Raw genomic sequence first — 8,314 nt, 5'->3', positions numbered from 1 at the left:
TGGACACGTGTTTGTTGAATTTATGAAAACGGTATGCATGGTTCCGTCCTCGGGTAGTTGGGCTGTTTCCCGATGTGACACAGTGGAAGCCACAAGGGGGTGGTATGGGACCATTTTAAGTTGCTGTTTCGCTCACGCGTTGCCTTGCGCCAAACAAAATCTTTAAATTCTAGGCTGAATTTCAAAACATTCTGTAGTGAGAGCAAACACCCGCCCCAGCGCAGCACATTACTTAAACAAACAAACAAACAAATCCACACTATTTTCCTTTACCCCGAGAAGTAAATATGAAGAGCTTCACAATGTTGACGTGTCTTTTAGCATAATCACAAATCGGGCTGCTTAATGTTCTTTGATTAGCTGGAGTAAGTTTTCCAGTTTCATTTTTGCGTCTCCCTTTTCCTTTCCTCCTCTTAACGGAGGGTTGTGGCAGCGGGGATGAAACCCTCAAATCTCAAAAGATTACCGAGTTGTAGAGTTTGCTATCTTCTCATGTAATTTTGATCCAAGGGTATTAAATCATCATCATTTTCTCCTACTTTTTATCACACTGGTAGTATAGCTCAATTTTTTTCCTGATTAGAAAAGGGATACATCTTTATCACAGAATAGAGATAATAGCAAAGTATGAATAGCAAAAGAAAAAGTTATAACCGTGCAACCCAGAGCTAACCAATGGCAATATTTTGCTCAAGGGTTGTACATTATATATATTTTTAAATCTATATCCATTTAGAATTGGTTTTAAAAATTTGGACCGTATTAGGTTATTCTGTAGCAGCCCCGCCCCCAATATAGCACGATATACTTTATGCTATTAATGTTAGTGGCACCTTGGAATTCCACTTTAAATAACCAACCGTACAGTTAAATAGTGGATGATTAAGTTGTTTCTATCTTTAAAAAATGCTCTGCTAATTTGGTAAATAAATCATAGTATTCCATCTTAATTTGTATTTGTTTTTTGTGAACTTGAATATTTTCTCGTGTGTTTACTGGCCATTTGTATTTTTCTCAGTTTATGTCTTTTGTCCATTTGTCTACAGGCTGTTTATCTTCTTCTTTTTTTTTTTTAATGATTTTTTATTATATTATGTTAGTCACCATACAGTACATCCCCGGTTTCCGATGTAAGGCTCGATGATTCATTAGTTGCGTATAACACCCAGTGTACCGTGCAACACGTGCCCTCCTTACCACCCATCACCGGTCTATCCCATTCCCCCACCCCCTCCCCTCTGAGGCCCTCAGTTTGTTTCTCATAGTCCATAGTCTCATGTTTCATTCCCCCTTCTGATTACCCCCCCTTTCTTTATCCCTTTCTTCCCCTACTGATCATCCTAGTTCTTATGTTCCATAGATGAGAGAAATCATATGATAGTTGTCTTTCTCTGCTTGACTTATTTCACTTAGCATTATCTCCTCCAGTGCCGTCCATGTTGCAGCAAATGTAGAGAATTAGTTCTTTCTGATAGCTGAGTAATATTCCATTTTATATATGGACCACAGCTTCTTAATCCAGTCATCTGTTGAAGGGCATCTCGGCTCCTTCCACAATTTAGCTATTGTGGACATTGCTGCTATGAACATTGGGGTGCCTATGGCCCTTCTCTTCACTACGTCTGTATCTTTGGGGTAAACACCCAGTAGTGCAATGGCTGGATCATAGGGTAGCTCAATTTTTAACTTTTTAAGGGACCTCCACACTGTTTTCCAGAGTGGCTGTACCAACTTGCGTTCCCACCAAAAATGTAGGAGGGATCCCCTTTCTCCACATCCTCTCCAACAATTGTTGTCTCTTGCCTTGTCTATTTTTGCCATTCTAACTGGCGTAAGGTGGTATCTCAGTGTGGTTTTGATTTGAATTTCCCTGATGGCTAATGATTTTGAACATTTTTTCATGTGTCCGTTAGCCATTTGTATGTCTTCATTGGAAAAGTGTCTGTTCATATCTTCTGCCCATTTTTTGATTTGTTTATTTGTTTCTCGTGTATGAGTTTGAGAAGTTCTTTGTAGATCTTGGATACCAGTCTTTATCTGTAGTGTCATTTGCATATATAGTCTCCCATTCCGTGGGCTGCCTCTTAGTTTTTTTGACTGTTTCCTTGGCTGTGCAGAAGCTTTTTATCTTGATGAAGTCCCATAAGTTCATTTTATCTTTTGTTTGTCTTGCCTTTGGGGATGTGTCATGAAAAAGGTTGCTTTGGCCGATGTCGTAGAGGTTGCTGTACAGGCTGTTTATCTTCTTAAAGAAAGTTAAAATTTTTAGCCTTTTACTCGAGCTATATGTTGCATATATTTCTTTCTAGTTTGTTGTTTACCTTTCAATTGTGTTAGTGCTACAAATGTTTTAAATTGCTGTGAAACTGAGTCTATTAATCTTTTTCTCTACAGATTCTATTATTCACCTTATGCTGAGATAATCTTTTCTTCTACCCAATATCTGGTTGCATTTTTTACTTTAACTTTTTAGCTTATCTGTAATTTATTTTGGGGTGTGAGATGAAGAGAACTCATTCTCTTTCTCTCATAATCCTTTTTTTCTCATTTCTCTCCCTCTTGTTTAACAGCCTGAAATTAAATTTGTAAGGATAGCCTCGTCTGATGCTCAGTTAGCTTCTTAAGGCATTGTTTTTCAAACTTTGACTGCGTCAGAATCACTAGCAGGTCATGTCAAACTATAGATGCCTGTGCACTAGCCCCAGTTTCCTTTTTTCCTTTTTTTTTTTTTTAAAGATTTTATTTATTTATTTGACAGAGAGAGAGACAGCCAGCGAGAGAGGGAACACAAGCAGTGGGAGTGGGAGAGGAAGAAGCAGGCTTCCTGCTGAGCAGGGAGCCCGATGTGGGGCTCGATGTGGGGCTCGATGTGGGGCTCGATCCAGAACCCTGGGATCATGACCTGAGCCGAAGGCAGTTGCTTAACAACTGAGCCACCCATGTACCCCTCTGGCCCTGGTTTCTATTTAGGTAAATCTGGGCTGGAGCTGGGTGATGCTGATGTTGTTGGCCCAGGATCAAACTTCGAGAGCCACTATCCTAAGGCTTTCCCCGCCCAACCCTAGCCAAATAGCACTTCTCATTATTCCACAGATAGGCTCTAGCTCTTTCTCACCATTGTGTTTCAGCATGTTTTTTCCACCTGCAAGGTCTTTGCCTTGTTTCTGTCTGTAAAGTCAAGCTCACAATTTATCTCTTCTGTGAAATCTTTTTTTTTTTTTTTAGATGGTGGGTTTTTTTTTTTTTAAGATTTTATTTATTCACCTGACAGAGAGGGACAGCCAGCGAGAGAGGAAACACAAGCAGGGGGAGTGGGAGAGGAAGAAGCAGGCTCCCAGCGGAGGAGCCTGATGTGGGGCTCGATCCCAGAACGCTGGGATCACGCCCTGAGCCGAAGGCAGGCGCTTAACGACTGTGCCACCCAGGTGCCCCTCTTCTGTGAAATCTTTGATTATCCCCAGCAGAGATCTCTGATCACTCTTCAGAGACTCCGCAGTATTTGGTACATTGGTCCACCTGTCACCAGAGATGTATTTACTGCAAAGGAAACAGAATTTAAGCCTCAAGTCCTCTCAACTGCATGAACCTTTTCCAAGATGAGGTAGTTGTAATTTGATATTCTGGTATAATTTTGTATTTAAATAAAATTTTATATTTGTAATTTTATATTCTTTTTCTTAACAATTTCATTCCCCCAATTTGCATAAGGTTCCCTCCTCACAAAAATTGGCTTCACCCCTGTTTATCATATTTTTTCTCTACAAACTTCTAATTGTGTTTTTATTGTATTCCAGTCTGTTCCATTTCCCTGCTTAGCTGTGTCTTGTCTAGACTCTCATTAATTTTTTAAATAAAATATTCACTGCAGGGGCGCCTAGGTGGCGCAGTTGGTTAAGCGACCAACTCTTAGTTTTGGCTCAGGTTGTAGATCTCAGGGTCATGAGATTGAGCCCCGTATGGGGCTCTGTGCTCAGCCTGGAGTCTGCTTGAGACTCTTTCTCCCTCTCTCTCTCTCTGCCCCTCTCCCTCCCTCTTTCTCTCTGTCAAAAAAAAAAAATTCACTGTATATGGGGGGAATAAAATATTCACTGCATATGTACCTTGGGTCTAGCGCTATACTAGGTACTGGGGATACAGTGTGATCAAGATAGATATAGCCCTTGCCCTGCTGCTCCTTATAGTAGAGTAGGGGAAATAGGCAATTAAACAGCACTAGAATGTGATGACTAAACTTATTTAAAGTAAATGAAGAGTGTTATGGGAGCACATGATAGGTGGCCTAGCTTGGTCTAAGGAGGATGGGGGCAGGTAAAGAGTGTAGGCATTCAACTTGTTGAATGGATTGGTAAACTCTGTCCTAGCCACTTAGCTTGCTAGCACCAGTGCAGACCTGACCGCGCGACATACTCCTGACTCAGACATGAGGCAGCTGCATGCCATAGCCTTGAGTCAGGGACCTCACATCCCCAACAGAGACACCTGGACTCCATAATTATGAGCCACTCAGACAGCAGAGGTCCTCCAAGCAGCCAGCCCAGTGCTTTCAAAACCAGCAAGTCCAGATTTAGCCAGCTAGTCAGCCCACTCAGACATTGATTCCTTAAAATGGAACACAGAGAGAGGCTTTTGGCTTTAAAAGACTTATTCCATTTTCTCTTCCTTGACCCTTATCAGCAAGAGTCTACCTAGACTCTATTCTGGATCAAGTTCCCTGCTTTGCTATCAGACTTTTTCACTCAATGCTGAATTTTCAATTGCTATTATTCTTTATTTTTTCTTCAACTGGATAAACGAATGAATGAATAAAATCTGACTAGCCTTCCTTATTAGAATATTAATAATAATTTCTACATGTATGGCACTTTTATTTTCTAGAGTACTGACTTTATTTACAGCATTTGGGAATGAAGGTCAAGTGTTGTATCCGTTTGATAGATTTAGACTTAGACATATATGCCTGCAAAGATCTGAAGGCTGAGCCATGTCAAGGGCGATTGAGATTAATAGATGATGAAAAGGTTTTCCTAGTACATAGATATATCTGTTATCCCTAGAAAGAAATCTAATTGTTTAGGTATGTGGAAGGCATTACTACTGTTGCACAATATCCAATCTCTGGTGCTCTCTGCTTTCAGGCATATGGAGATCATTCAGGAGATGATACTCCCTGTCCTGTTTGAAGTCAGGTAGAGCCACATGACTTGTGTTGGGCATGAAGATGTCTGTACAAGTGTTATGTGTGACTTCTAGGTGGAGGCATTTCATTTCCAGTGCTTTCTTCTCTAGCCCTCCCTTCCTCTGTGTGGAGAACTATGAACATCCATAGCAGACCGGACATGAACAAAAAACATACTGAAGCCATTAAGTAAGGAAAAAAGATTTAGGAAAAACATCATAATGAATGCAGGTCTTGATTTTTCTGCCTTTCACAGATGTAAAATCCCTTTGTTTAAGAATTTTTAGGAGAAGAGTTAAGATGGCAGAGTGGTAGGTGGACCCGGTGCTTGCCTCCTCCCTTGAACACAACTAGATAAATATCAAATCATTCTGAATATCCAAGAAATCAATCTGAGGACTAACAGAACAAATTGCACAACTACAGAACAAATTCCACATTGTGGAAGGTAGAAGATATGGAGACATGATTTGGGGGAGAAGAGGATCAAGGGTGGTACAGAGAGGAGGAAGCCCTGCTCATGGAGAAAGGAGAGAGAGAGCCAGAGCAGAGGAGAGAGAGTGAGAGTGAGCGATCAAGCAGTGCACAGGGGATTGCACAAGGAAACTGCTTCCCCAAAGCCATGGGCTGGGAAAACAAGAGCAGCTGATTATTGTGAGTTTTTACAACCAGTGGAGCTTGAAGACTGGAGTTTTAGATGTTCATGCCTTGGCCAGTGTTGAGCTTGGTGGGCACTGTAGTGTTCCTGTGGAGAAGGAGGGCAGAGGCTCCGGGAGCAGACAGCTGTAATCTGGGGACCCCCTGGGACACATTGGGAGAGACAGTTCCCCCTTCTTGGAGCACATCTGGGAGAGGTGGCATTGCCTCTCAGAGACAAAAGAACTGGCAGGCACCATTGTGCTCCCCTGTCCCTTAAGCAGAGGGGCAGAGACTCCTGCTGAGCGCAGCTAACCTGCACTCAGGCACTTTACTCTAGACTCCAAGCTCCTGCATGTTGGTGCAATTGCTCTTCTGGGACAAACCAGCACCAGCCAGAGTGTGGGGAGACCCTTGGCCAGAGGACTAGTTCACGTCCATGCCACACCCCTGATATCTGGAGTATTGAAACTCACCTGGCATGTCTGAGATAAAACACAGGTGCACTGCACTGCCAGGTGAGCAGATGGCCTGGACACAGAGAAGGTGAAGGCAGGAATCTGAGGGATGCCTGGGACAAACGAGGAGTGATTGTTTGCTCTTCTGTGAGTGCTTTCCAGACAGAGTTGGCATGAACTCCCCTCTCTAGGGAGGAGGGAGAAGACTGGTGCCATTTTCCTCCCCCACCCATCAGCAAAGACACACTTCAGTGAGCAGTACAGTACCCACAGTGGAGGCCTGAGCTGCTTATACTGAGCCCCACCCTTCTGTGCTCTGCAGATGCTTTTTTGGTAGTGCAGGTGTGCCTGAGAGCCAGAGCAGCAGTGGGCCCTTTCCCCCAGAAGACCAGCACAAGCTCCCCTCATGCACCAAGTCTGCTGATCATAGAGTGCTACAAAGCTTCGGCTCTAGTGGAAATAGGATCAGGCCTCTTTTGACAAGCAGATCAGAGCACACCTAGTTAAAACTCACCATACTCTGGACAAGGGCCAATACTCCCCACTGCAGGCAAGGAGAAACTCTGCAGAGGACTGACCTGAGGGAAAGAGCAGCCAAAACATAGCAGCAGAGTGCACACAGCGTACACCAGCAACACTTCCTGAAGTGCCAGGCCCTGGATTATATGACTTCTTCTTAATAAAGGCATTACTCTCAGGAACAGGAAACATAACAGGCTTTCTTAATACACAGAAGGCAAAGACCTAGACAAAATGCCAAGGTGGAGGAATTCATCCTAAAAGAAAGAACAAGTAAAGGTCATGGCCAGGAATCTAATCAAAACAGATATAAGTAATATGTGTGATTCAGAATTTAAAACAACAATCATAAGGATATTAGCTGAGCTTGAGAAAAGCGTAGAAGACACCAGGGAGTCCCTTACCGCAGAGGTAAAAGACCTAAAAACTAATCAGGCTGAAATTTAAAAATGCTATAACCAAGATGCAAAACTGACTGAATGCAACGACAACAAGGATGGAAGAAATGGAGGAATGAATAAGTGATCTAGAAGATAAAATTATGGAAAATAATGAAGCTGAAAAGATGAGCGAAAGAAAGATATTGGATTATGAATGTAGACTTAGGGAACTCAGTGACACCATAAAGCATACTAACATTTGTATCATAGGAGTCCCAAAGAAGAAGAGTGGGGAAAGGGAGCAGAAGGTTTATTTGAGCAAATTATAGCTGAAAACTTCCCTAATCTAAGGAAGGAAACAGACTTCTAAATCCTGGACGCACAGAGAACTCCCATCAAAATCAATAAAAGCAGGCCAACACCAAGATATATTGTAGTAAAATTTGCGAAGTATAGAGTTAAGGGAAAAAATCCTAAAATCAGCAAGGGAAAAGAAATCCCTAATTTACAAAGGAAGACAACTAAGAGTAGGAGCGGATCCTCCCACAGAAACTTGGCAGGCCAGAAGACAGTGGCATGATATATTCAACATGCTGAGTGGGAAAAATCTGCAGCCAAGAATACTCTATCCTGCAAGGCTGTCACTCAGAATAGAAGGAGAGATAAAAGAATTTCCCAAATAAAAAAAAACTAAAGGAGTTTGTGATCACTAAACCAATCCTACAAGGAATATTAAAGGGACTCTTTGAGTGGGAAAGGAAGACCAAAAGCAGCAAAGACTCAAAAGGAACAGAGAAAATCTCCAGAAATAATGTCTTTTTTTTTTTTTTAAGATTTTATTTATTTATTTGACAGAGAGAGAGACAGCCAGCGAGAGGGGGAACACAAGCAGGGGGAGTGGGAGAGGAAGAAGCAGGCTCCCAGCGGAGGAGCCTGTTGCGGGGCTCGATCCCAGGACCCTGGGATCATGCCCTGAGCCAAAGGCAGATGCTTAACGACTGAGCCACCCAGGCGCCCCCAGAAATAATGTCTTTTTTTTTTTAATTTTTTTTTATTATATTATGTTAGTCAGCATACAGTACATCCCCGGTTTCCGATGTAAAGCTCGATGATTCATTAGTTGCGTATAACACCCAGTACACCAT

Source organism: Ursus americanus, chromosome 4 (assembly GCF_024610735.1).
Source record: "Ursus americanus isolate L20-20 chromosome 4, mUrsAme1.1.p, whole genome shotgun sequence".
In the NCBI taxonomy this organism is placed as follows: domain Eukaryota; kingdom Metazoa; phylum Chordata; class Mammalia; order Carnivora; family Ursidae; genus Ursus; species Ursus americanus.
This window is presented reverse-complemented; position numbering follows the sequence as displayed.